This window comes from Cavia porcellus, unplaced genomic scaffold, assembly GCF_034190915.1.
Source record: "Cavia porcellus strain 051 isolate PalLab524CR breed Dunkin Hartley unplaced genomic scaffold, mCavPor4.1 scaffold_15, whole genome shotgun sequence".
Lineage (NCBI taxonomy): Eukaryota > Metazoa > Chordata > Mammalia > Rodentia > Caviidae > Cavia > Cavia porcellus.
In genome coordinates this window covers 6,721,562-6,733,193 of record NW_026947498.1, presented here as the reverse complement: position 1 = coordinate 6,733,193, position 11,632 = coordinate 6,721,562, and the positions used below count along the sequence as shown (strand labels likewise).

At 51.2% G+C, this 11,632-nt stretch overlaps 1 long non-coding RNA gene across 2 annotated transcripts; it reads left to right on the top strand.

The window, feature by feature from the left end:
- Nucleotides 1–525: 525 nt before the first annotated feature.
- On the top strand, nt 526–7,247 carry LOC134470429 (uncharacterized). Of its 2 annotated transcripts, none has more exons than XR_010039308.1 (5): nt 526–677; nt 1,142–1,259; nt 2,466–2,595; nt 5,045–5,181; nt 5,926–7,247. It is a non-coding gene; the product is annotated as an uncharacterized LOC134470429 (long non-coding RNA). The 2 variants fall into 2 exon arrangements; XR_010039307.1 differs by having other exon boundaries at nt 2,404–2,595.
- Nucleotides 7,248–11,632: the final 4,385 nt, after the last annotated feature.

The window sequence follows — 11,632 nt, the reverse complement described above, 5'->3', positions numbered from 1 at the left end:
AGGAGTCTTCAAATAAATCAGTGCATGAGTAACAGGGCGGCTCATGGCTCAGGCCTCCAGAGTAGCTTGAGGGAGGTGAGTGGCCACCCCCGGGGCTATGGGTGCCCCCACACCTGCGCCCCAGCACTGCGCCTTTTTATTGGGGAACAGAATGTTCTTCCTTCCACCCGTCCTCGTCATAGCCCCATGGAGATTCGCTTACGGGGGAAGACTCGAAAGCCAAGATGTCTTTGAACTCAACTGTTTGGTGTGTTTTCTTAGTATTTGGGTCTGGGACATCTGTCTTTGTTTAAAAGCAAATCTATTTATATCAACAGCCATTTACACAGGGTCCTTGGAGACCGACTCACGCAGATGTTGCCTGCTGTGAATTTTCTTTTTTCTTTTTCTTTCTTTTCTTCTGTTTTGTACAATTCACTTTGGGAAAAATGTGGAATTTATGTCTGCCCTGTTCTCTTCTCAATAAAATAAAATCCCAGAAACCTGCAAACCTTCCGTTCCTGTGTACACAAGAGGCGACCTCTTCCATGGCATGTGACTCATAGTAGAGTGATGGGGGCCGGATGAATCATTTTGGGACCATGAGGGCTGGAGACTGAGAGTCTTAAGGGAGTCCGCCGGTTTCAAAGGTTGGCAGTGGGATTTCTCACTGCATGGAGGCCAGCAGGAAGGCTGGGGTGAGCATGCTGGATGCCAACTTTGTGCAGCTACTACCTTGGCTCAAAGCAAAGGATGTGGGCAAATGGGATGGGATCGCAGAATACCGGGGGGGGGGGGTACATTATGGAGGCAATGATGTCTGGGCATCAGCCTCTCGTCTCCAGGAGGGTTGTTCCAGCAGGAGACTAGGCTCCATGTCCATCTAGAAGTCACTCAGGCTCTCTGCACAAGACTTGGAGCACTTGAGCGGAAACACTGTGGTGTGTCTGCTTGGAATGTGTTGGCTTCCGGTGGGAGGGCTCAGGGACCCTGGGCAGGGGTGGGGGGCAGCCTCACGGACCGTGCCACCATGGTTGTTGCCCGCTTGAGTCTTCTTTTCACTTTCTGTTACATTCATCTTCCTCTTCTCAGTTGTCTTATTGGTGGCATCAGGACAATTTCACCCCACCCAGCTTGTATTTGCTTTGTGTTTGTCCCTAAGCGATGGAATACAACCTGTGAAGACACTGTTTTCTTTTTCTGCAAAATGGGACATGCGAGTCTCTCCTCCCATGACTTGACTCCCAGAGGATCATTATACCAAGGAAAGTCCACTTGCGGTGAGTTGATTTCCAAGGGGATTGTGATCAGTGAGGAGAGAAACAGGATGGCTAGAGCTAGATCTTAAAAAACAAAGCTTTAAATTATGCAGTTTAAGAGCCTAGGAGTTTAAGGCTCTGACATTAGCCTTCTGTGTTTCCCATATTTGGCCTTGCCCTGGCCCAAGACTGGTGTGGGGTGTTCGTGGGGCTCCGGGTCAGCTACTTCTCTGCATTGTTGGTTTGCTATAGAGTATTTGACAACTACAGCGGCTTTGCTAATGCAATCCTATCAGAATATCCTAACTTGAGAAAAAATGCTCACATAAAAATGGCTTCTCCTTTTGCCTTTCAATTGGGGCTTATTACATGAAGACACTTTATCACCATCCATTCATTTAAACTCCATGGCAACCCAACAATTTAAAAACCACAGCCCACTTTTACAGATGCAAGTCATTCACAGCTCAGAGAGGCCCAATAATGTTTTTTGAAGCCACATAGCAAATCGTGAGGGAGACATTCCTGATTCTAAAGCCTTTAACCCTAACCTACCTACTTTGCCCAAGTCAGCTATGCTGGGTGACTAAATACCTAATGGTCACATCTGTCCATAGACTGTGACCATGTCTTGATTCTCGAACTTTCCAACCTCTGACCTTGGGAAAAAAGACATCCTTTTCCATGCAGCAGAAAGTGAAGGTCAAGGAATGGGACTTAACTTAGGTCACACTGGAAATGAGGTTGAATTTCAGCCCCATCTCCTGCCAGTTCTCTTCCCCTGTCACGGAGCAGTTTAGTCTGCACACCAGAGAGCCAGGAACATATTCTCACAGGGAGAGTTCGTTAAAAAGAACAGAGTCCCTACTCCGGAAAGGACTTCTATGAGGCGTTGATTTTTCACCACTGCGCCTCAGCGGGCTGAGGTCTGCTCTGACCGCTCCAGCAGTGGTCAGACCAACTCCCCGATGGTGTTGTGCTGTCATGCTGTGACCAGCCAGCGCAGGAGGCAGTGTGCAGCCAGGTGGCATGTGACAGGCCTTGGGAATAGCTTCAAGTCCTCTGTGACTGTGGAGGGTGCATGTGCACTGCAGATGGGCTAGTGGAGGTGGGCAGGTACAGGGCTGAGTCACGGTGTGTAAGGGCGGCCTCTGATTGGTTGTAGGTTGCCCCGCCCATGTGGCCTGAACCAGGCTGTGGGAAGAAATCAGATTTCCATTCTTGCAGATGCAATCCTAAGCAGATTCGCCTGAAGCCCACTTCTGCCCTGCGAGACCTTGCACTGGCCACCTAGCATTTCAGAGCTCCATGTCCTCAGCTCTGATGTGTAAGAAACAGCAACACTGGACTGGGCTGGGTAAGGACTGAAGAATGTACTGTCAGCGATACAGCGCTGATACCTAGTGAAGGGCTGCAGGGAGAGGTTGGATTCTGCAGAGGAGATGGGTGCCTTGTTTGTTTTTACTTAGGATTAGCGCTTCTGTATGATAAAATCATTTTGCCATGTTAGAAGACGACATCTGGGATTACAGATCCAAAAGAAAATCAAAACCAGCACCTCCAGCTCAGAGCATGAAGGAGACAGGCTTACAGGGAACTTGACAGCACTCCTGAGAACTTACCCCCCGGGGCTGGTTGGGCTACATCCCAAAGGACTTTGACAAACAGCCCGCTTCACCATCTGGGTTATCAGAAAAGAAATTTCTTGGATGCGTTTCGGCTTGGTGTGCACCATCATCCCATTACAAACCCCTACTTAGTGATCTAAATTCCAAGCCCTGTTAATCATCAAGTAAGGGTGTATATTTGGATGTGACGTATCTACAATTAGGCCTAATTAAAGCCACCCACTTTGAGCGTGCTGAAAGACCAGTATTTAGAAAGAGGAGCTGAATAATTAGGGTCATTAATAGGAACCAATCATTTAGTTTATGATAGCTTAAAAATAAATAAGGATCAGCAGATCTCTCGTGTCTAATGGGACCTCAGAGGGCAGAGCTGAGCTGATTTGGAGGGAACCCTTCATTTACCCCTCTCCCTCATGGTTACCATGCTGCAGGCCCCCACCCCCGCCTGCCCCCAGCCTGTTCACCTTTGCTGTTGACAGGTAAACTGCTGCAAAGCTGCTGTGGCTGGTTGGGGTGGAGGAAAATGTTCCACCTTGCAAAGTAAGGCCAGGTAGGGACAGACTGGATTCATTCCCCAGCCCCAGGAGGGGTTTTCTTGTCCCAGTAGAACTGCACCCTGGAGGCGTTGGCCCTCCTGGGGTGGAGGCCTCCTGCTGAGAATTCCCATCATCTCCATTCTGTGGTGACCGCAGGATTATTCTGAGGTCTCAATTTATCATCCATGCAACTCCTGGCTTACCCACAGTCTATTACTACCTGCCTTTACATAAACAGTTTATGCACACCCTGCTGTGTTTCCCCAGGGGGCTCCCAGCACATCCCAGGGCGCCCTCAGACAATGGCAACCTTCTGGGCAGGTTCTGGATGAGGCAAGGAGACATCTAGCAGGCTCTGCAGGGGGAAACCCAGGCTATGGGTGCCAGCTGGGGTGTGGGCCTGCTGGGAACTGGGTAGGAGCCAAGCAGGACTCAGGCATGATCTGAGACCAGTGTGCACTCCACGAAAAACACAGGATGATTTTGGGGGGTCATCTGAGCCTTGAGCTGGATTTTATTCCTAAGAATCTAGTGCATGCATGCAACCCATATACATGTGTGTGTATCTTACCAGGCTACTAACCACAGGAAAAGCTGAGATCCTATGCCTGCCCTTTAAGCCTGTGGTCTCGGCTCAGGACACAGCTTGGACTTTCATGCTCCCAGCAGGTTTACAGTGAGTTGAGGGTGTGTATGTCTTAGTTACCTGGAAGCCTCCCCCGCACCCTGGGGTCTGAAGCCATCTCTTTCCTGCCTAGAAGATAGGGTGCTATTGGTTAACCTCATCTGTGGCTTTACACGTGAACTCACTCTCTTAAACATTTTCACTCTTGCTTTTCTTGGGGGAGGGATTAGAGTGGTTTAGAATCATTGGTTATGTTTCACGAGAAAACAATGCAAGCTCAGTTTCAGATGTGTCTTCTGAGTGACTGCATAGAGTTTTGGAACTGCTAGGAAACAAGACCCGACCGACCCCTTGAGAAGCGAGGCCACTACTGACCCTGGGGCTGGGTCACTCCGTTTGCCGGTCCATTGTGTGTGGCCTCTGCCCACCGACAGCAGCAGCACCCCCTCCTTCCCACCCCCAGATCTGACAGTCGGGGATGTTTCAAGACACTGTCAAACGTTCCCTGGGGGAGAGCAGGCAGAATCGCCCCCGGCTGAACCTCTGGCATGACATGATTCATCAGAGTGGGAGAAATGAATCCTGCCCTGCTAAATGTCTACAGCCGCTAGAACAAAAAGAAATTTTTGACACCTGTAAGGAATCACAGAATCTCTCCGCGGTGTATTTCTCGCAAGATGACAGTCTCTTCTTTCATAATCCCCACTCCTTTGGTCTTTTTGGTTTTCTTCATGATTTGCCTTCAACAGTTTTCAGACTGGAGAATTTAATGGTAGCTTGGTCTTTCTTGTAGGATGTACATTAAGTCTCTCTTGTGATGCATGATAAAAATGTATGATTTCCACCAGCTTTTCCATTCCTTCTTGTGGTGATACTTTGTGGTCATCTGCAATTAGTGGATATCACCCAGACTTCCCCAGTGGCCACTTTCTCCCAGTTGCAGCAGAGACACTTGACACATTTATGGTGAGGAACTTCAGCTTTAAAATTAGCTAGTGATTTTGCATCCTTCTTCAGATCTGCTGATAGCGCTGTTCTGTGATGTGCAAATCAACGCCGTGCCAGCTGTGTGGCAGAAACAGGTGACTGCGGATGACAGCAAGCTGCACTCATGGTCATTTACATCACCCCGGGGCTCACGGAGTACGCTCAGGGTACTTTACTTGGGATCACTTTCTGAGCTAGAGTTGAATTTCTCCCCACACAACTCCTTTTTTGGGTATGAGGATTAAGCCCAGAGCCTCCCCACTGAGCTATGTGTCTAGTCTTTTTAATGTTTGTGATTTTGTGGCAGGGTCTCACTAAGTCACTCAGTTTCCCAGGCTGAGCTCTACCTTGCCATCTTTCTGCCTCAGCCCTCCCAGTGCTGTGGTTACAGGCATGGGCCATTACCCCCAGCCTGGTGAATCTGTATTTCTGATGCAGAAAGACACCTGCAGTGAAGGAGAAAGCAAGTTCTCGAATGCTATGATTTTAAACTAAAATGAAACAAGGCCAGAGCACTGTGCTAGGCGTCTTGGGCAGCTCGGCCACTGGCACCCAGCACTGTAATGACAGCTGTGCCCGGGCCAGGCTGAGGAGGTGGGGGGACAGCAGGGGTGGGGCACAGGGCCTGGGGCATCCTGGCCGTACTTTCACGTGCTGGGTAGTTTTAAGGTTTTGAATCAGCAGTCCTATCGTGAAGCTTTAAATGAGCGAACCTGATTTCCCCTTCTTTGCGTGCCCTTGTGAGGCCGTCTTTCGGTTTCCCTCTGAACTGGAGCTGTTTCATTCTTGTCTTGCCTTCATTGGTGTCTTAGTTGGAAACTCTGGAGTTTCCCTTTGCCCTGCTCAGCCTGCCCTGGGTGTCACTGCCCTTCAGGACTAAGCCTGACAGCGCTCTCTAACTTCCTTTGCAGGTGGCAGCTGGGATTGGCACATCCCTGTAATCCTAACAGTCTGGGAGGCTGAGGCAGGAGGATGTCACATTTGAGCTGTGCCTGGTGACGTAGCAAGATCTGGTCTCAAAAAAAGATACAATATAAAAGGACTTGAGGAGGTAGCTCCATGGGAAGATCCTGGCTTCAGTCTCCAGCACTGAGAAAAAAATAAAGGAGGAAAGGTCCAGAAGGAAGCATGTTGAGGCTCTGTGTAAAGAAAGTCACAGAACCCTCAAGAACACTGCTCTCTGGAGCACTCACAGCTGCACGCCTTGCTGGCCTGGTGTGCACCTCCTCCTGCACAAGGACCCAGCCACCATCAGAGTGGTCCTTATCCCCGCTGGCCATCTCTCCCCTCCCAGCCTCACTAGGCCATGCTGCAGGGCCACCTGTGCCAGAGCTGCTGTGTCTACATACAGTCGTTAAGGTGCGGGCTCCACAGTGGGGAACCCAGAGCCCAGTTCCACGTGGTCCCCTGCAGGTGGGGACAGGTTACTCTGCCTGGTAGGTAACCATAGCAATGTCCCCTCCATTCTGAGGAGGATTAGCAGAGTTGAGTTAAACATGACTTTCCATATTCGATGCAAAACACCACTAGAAAGCATCCCAGGTAAACGGCGAAGAGGGACATCTGTGCATCCTCAAGAAAGCCGAAACAAAACTCGGTAAACTTCCCAGGCCTGTGGCAGGGAGAGGGAAAGGGAGAACAGATTCCAAAGGCCAGAGCCCAGGTGGGTGCTGGGCTTGACGCCTCAAAGCCACAAGCTTTGCACAGGAAGTGCAGAGCGGCTGGTGGGTTTGCACCCGGAACATCTCCAGAAGCAGGGCTGGGGAGCCAGAAAGGTTGCTGGAGAGGTAGTGGGGTCTCTCGGTGACGCGGCCCTTGCTGCTGGAGAAACTAGAGCTGGAGCTGCTGAGCTTGGGCACAGTGGCCTGGGACACGCAGCAATAGGACACCCAGGGGAAAATATCCGGGGTGCAGAGCCCTGTGCTCCCCAAATTGGCAGCCAGGCACTCAGCTACCAGGCAGCGGACTGGAGGTGCCTTTTCCGGACCCCTAACCCCTCCCCAGTGATAAAACACAACAACCATGACAACAGCAAACAGAATCACATGGAGCAAGCTCAGGAGTCCCCTACCACAGGCCAGCCAGACACGGGACAGGTGTGGCCTGGCAGATGGGTCCTCAAGGGGGGCCCTATGCCAGTGTGGGAGACTCCAGCCTGCTTCTGAGTTTGCCCAGATTAAAAACGAGCACAAAACCAAAGCAGCAAAAGACTGACTGAGGACCAGGCACTCATGGCGTGGGGTGGGGCGATGAACATGGGAGTTGACTGCACACTTGAAAATTTGAAAATCCATGTGAACTGAGTCTAGAAAAAACGTGCTCAGTGTTTTTAGACCACAGAAAAGTGCAAACCAAAGCTACACTGAGCTTGCACACCTAGACCATAGCAAATTATTCCCAGTAGCCAAAATGTGGGAGCAATGCAGTGTGCTTTGATACATGAGTGGAATTTCATCAGCATCCAAAATGGAATATTACTTGGCCCTAGAGAGGATTGGGCACACAGCACTGATTTCTCTTCTAAAGAGGAGAGATCAGGTAAGTTTGCAGAGACAGAGAGGAGAGTGCTGGTTGCCAGGGGCCAGGGAAGGAGGGAACAGGGAGACAGGGTTTAATGGGGACAGAGCTGAAGTCGAGGAAAGGGACAAAGTCCTAGAAGTGGATGGTGGGGTTGAAGGCACGACCATGTGAGTACTCACAGCCCTTGGACTGTGCACCCAAAATGACTACAGTGGTCAATGTTCTGCTATTATATATTTTAGCACAACAAAAACATGTTGAGATACTATTTTGCCCCTCAAGGTAACCATCATGAAAAAGACAGAGACAAGCAGTTGTTGACAGGATGTAGAGAGACCAGAATATTCCCCCACTGGGGACAGGGATGTGACACAGTGTGACATCCTTGCAGGACTGGGAGGCATCCGATAGCTCCTGAAACGGTTAAACCTGCAGCTGTCGCATGACCCATGTGACCCAGTCTCGCTGGACCAGAACATGCACTGCTGACCACCAGGTAAAATAATACAATACGGTGCAGCTCCTTGAAGGAGCTTATGTCATTCTGTCACCTACCAAAGGAACAAAGTACGGATCCCCACCCCACCGCGGATGAAATCTGGCAACAGCCCACCCTTGAGGCAGCCCCTCATGAAAGACCAGCTCGACTGATGGCTCAGGAGAGACAGAAGTGGGCCTTCAGGGTGGCCAGGGACCGGAGCTGGGTGGAGGGCAATGACCCTGACAAGTTGGGGGCTTCTACCTGAGGTCCTCAATGGAGAGTCCTGCGGTGACACAACCCTAAAAAAGGCCGAGTGGGGTGCCATGAGAGTTATAACCCAAGACAAATGAACAACCTGCAGGCTTCTTGGGAAAGCCGGGCAGATGAGGGCTTCTCCTCAGGGGTCAAGGATGGGAGACCTCAAAAAGGCTACGGAGACTCCCCAAAGGGACAGGCAGGTGCTGTGGCAGTGAGGAACAGACAGCGTGGCTGGAAAATAGGGTAAAACAGCACAGAGAGGAGGAAAGGGAGAGAGTGTAAGGGCTGGCAAAGCTGCTCCCAGGGCACAATTTCCAGGAGGATGAGCAGAGGAGATGAGGGCTTTGGAACCCAGCTCAAGACCTCTGTCCAGAGGCAAGTTCAGCAGCCTGGGGATCAGAGGGGCCAGGGCAGGGCAGGCAGGGGGACCCACACTGAGGCACCCTGCTGTGTGACTTTGGTAATGTTTAAGGGTTAGTGGGGCAATCAGAGCTGGGTGTGATGGTGTGGTCCTGTAACCCGAGCTCCCTGTGGGGCTGGGGCAGGAGGACTGCAAATTAGAGCTGAACTGGGCAATTTAGTAATTTAGACGCTGTAGCCAAAAAATTAAAATGAAAAACAGCTGGGGAGGGAGCACAGCGCCTCAGCCTTGGGCTCAATCCCTTGTACTGGGAGGGGAGAGGCTCACAGGGATGACAAAGAGGCAAAATGTAAGGATGGGGTTTCCCGGGCAGCCCTGGGAGGTCCAAGATGTTTGGAGCCAACTTCCCGCCTGCAGTGCTGCGTTATAGAAAGGCCCGAAGGACAGACAGAAGGAAGGACGGAAGGAAGGAAGGAAGGAAGGAAGGAAGGAAGGAAGGAAGGAAGGAAGGAAGATATTTTCAGGAATTTGGGGGCAGAGATTAGAAGGGAAATAGTCACTCTGCAAAGAGGCTGGGTCTAGGAAAAATGGCCCTGAGGCAAAGAGGTGGATGTGAAAGGAAGAATACAGCAGCGGGAGACCTCATAAGCCTTCCCAGATGGGTGCCAGAGGGAGAGGAAGAGGAAAGGAGACAGCGGAGGCAAGGTGAGGAGGGCGGGGAGGAAGAGGCAGAGCCCAGTGGCTCTGGTCCCATCCCTGAAGGCATTCCAGGAAGTGCGGCCCACTTCCCAGAACCTGAAGATTTCCCCTGAGAAGTGAGAACCCGCTCTGCCCCAGGCCCCTTGCATAGGCCTCAGTGTCCGCTGGGGTTACTGAGACAACCACAGATGGGGGCTTAACCATCAGCCATTTTTACTTCGTTCATTTATTTTAATTTTTATTGCTGTGTATTTGCAGCACACAGTGATTCCCCTCCTCGTGGGGGAGGTGGTGCACACGCAGGACACCTCTTCCTTCCTTTTCCACTCTCTTTCCATTTCCCCCCCACCCCCTCCAGCTCTTGGTCCTCTTTCCTTTTGCAAAAGATCTACCTCACTGTTCCTGTGACCTATCTTTGATTTGCTATTTCGTTTATTTACACATTGGGTTTCTCATATAAGAGAAACCACATGATATTTAAACTCGTGTGTCTGATTTACTTCACAGCGTTCTGGTCTCAAGGTGCCTGCATTTGCCTACAGATGACTCGAGCGCAGGCTGCTTCACGCAGAGTGGTGCGCCACGGTACATAAACAGCACACTTTTTATGTGTCCATCTGTCGATGGACATCTGGGCTCCTTCTAAGACTGAGCTGTCAGGCCACTCGTGTGAGCTCTAAACATGGGCGTGCACATCACTTACACAAAGTGACTGCCTCATATTCTGGAGGCTGGAAATCCTTGTCTTGAAGATGGCATGTCTTCCCGTGTCCTCCCATGCTCATCCCAATCTCCTCCTCTTCGAAGGACATCAGTGAGCAGGGTCAGGGTCCCAACCTCATGACCTCTCTTAGCTTAACCACTGGCTGTGTATGTACCTACAGCCAGACAGGCCAGGATTCAAGCGCAAAAACCAGGGGCGGGGGAGACCCTGGCCCAGGACAGTGAACCTGATAACCCAGCAGGGCGTTCTGGCTTCCTGCATGTTCAGTGCACACCACTGAGTTCCCCAGGAGGCCAGGGGCAGCAGGCCAAGGGAGGTGAGTGCCTGCCGTCCAGGGAGAGAGCACCAGGTGTGTGTAGATTGTGATTTCTGCACGCCGAGGAGGAGCCGGCTTTCATCCCAGGTCTCTGTCCTATGCACTGTTTGACTTTCATCAGAGTAGAGCATTCCTGGAACCCTCCTGGCTTCTAGCAGAAACCGCAATAACAGGGTGTCTACAGAAGAAATGTCTCCGCAGGATGCACCTCGGAGCATTCCCTCTGGCAGTGGGCCTCGCCTTCCGATGAGCATGGTTTGCTTGCTCTTTCTAGGTCGAAGGAGCCTCTTGCATGATGTACTCACTGGACACAGCTCGTCACCTTCTTAAGACGCCTTTGCCCAAAGGAAACTGGGCTTTTCCTTCAACATAAGCAGATGCACCCATAACCATTGGGAGCTTTTCCGTAGGTCTGAAGCAAAGGCGCCTGTTTTTATTTTTGCCAAGCCTGGCATTTATCTGGGACCATGAAGAAGCCCCTTTAGTTAGCTGCAGAGGCGTCTCCCAGGCTGGCTCCGGGTTCTGCTGTGGAATCTGGTACCCAGGAGGAGTTACTGGGGAGTCTGTGGGGCTGTGTGAGGGGACCTTTCTCTCTCTCTGTCTCTCTCTGATGTGAAACGTGTCAAAGTTGCCTGGCAGTGTGGACGGGGCTGTGCTTATATACTAACTGGAAACTGGACCCAGCCAATAAAGCAGCTGTCCAGGGCCCTGTCCTCTGACGTTCTGCAGAGCAATACCAGGATGGCTTTTAGGAAGACCCCTCAGAGCACTGGCCAGCAAGATGCAGACTGCTTCGGGCCAGCGGGGGCCTCAGAATGTTCGAGGTATTTCCAGAAACAGCTGATCAGCCACATGCAATGCATGGAGAACCCTGAGAAGAGTTGCTGTGCTTGATCAAAATTGTGCCAGTCCTACATTTGTGTTTGGCCTCGTGGGAGCACAAGCTCCCCTATTTAATAAGGACACCCGGTGAGACAGATATTGTCACCATCATTGGGGTCTCCAGGGAAAAGGGTGTGTGCTGTGTGAAAAGCTTCAGGCAGACAGGACAGTAGGGGGCTTTTCTGATGGTAACACAAGGCAAGGCGGGGTGTGTATCATTCTCTCCTCCACAGCCCTTTCCTGAGTGGACTTTGCCCCTCACTGTAGACTTTATTTTTCTTCAGGATTTGCACCGTACACGTTTGTCTGTTTGTCATGAGCTGGTTTTCTGCTCCACTGGGCAGGCAGCTCACCAGAACTTTTCCTCATTCCCAGCA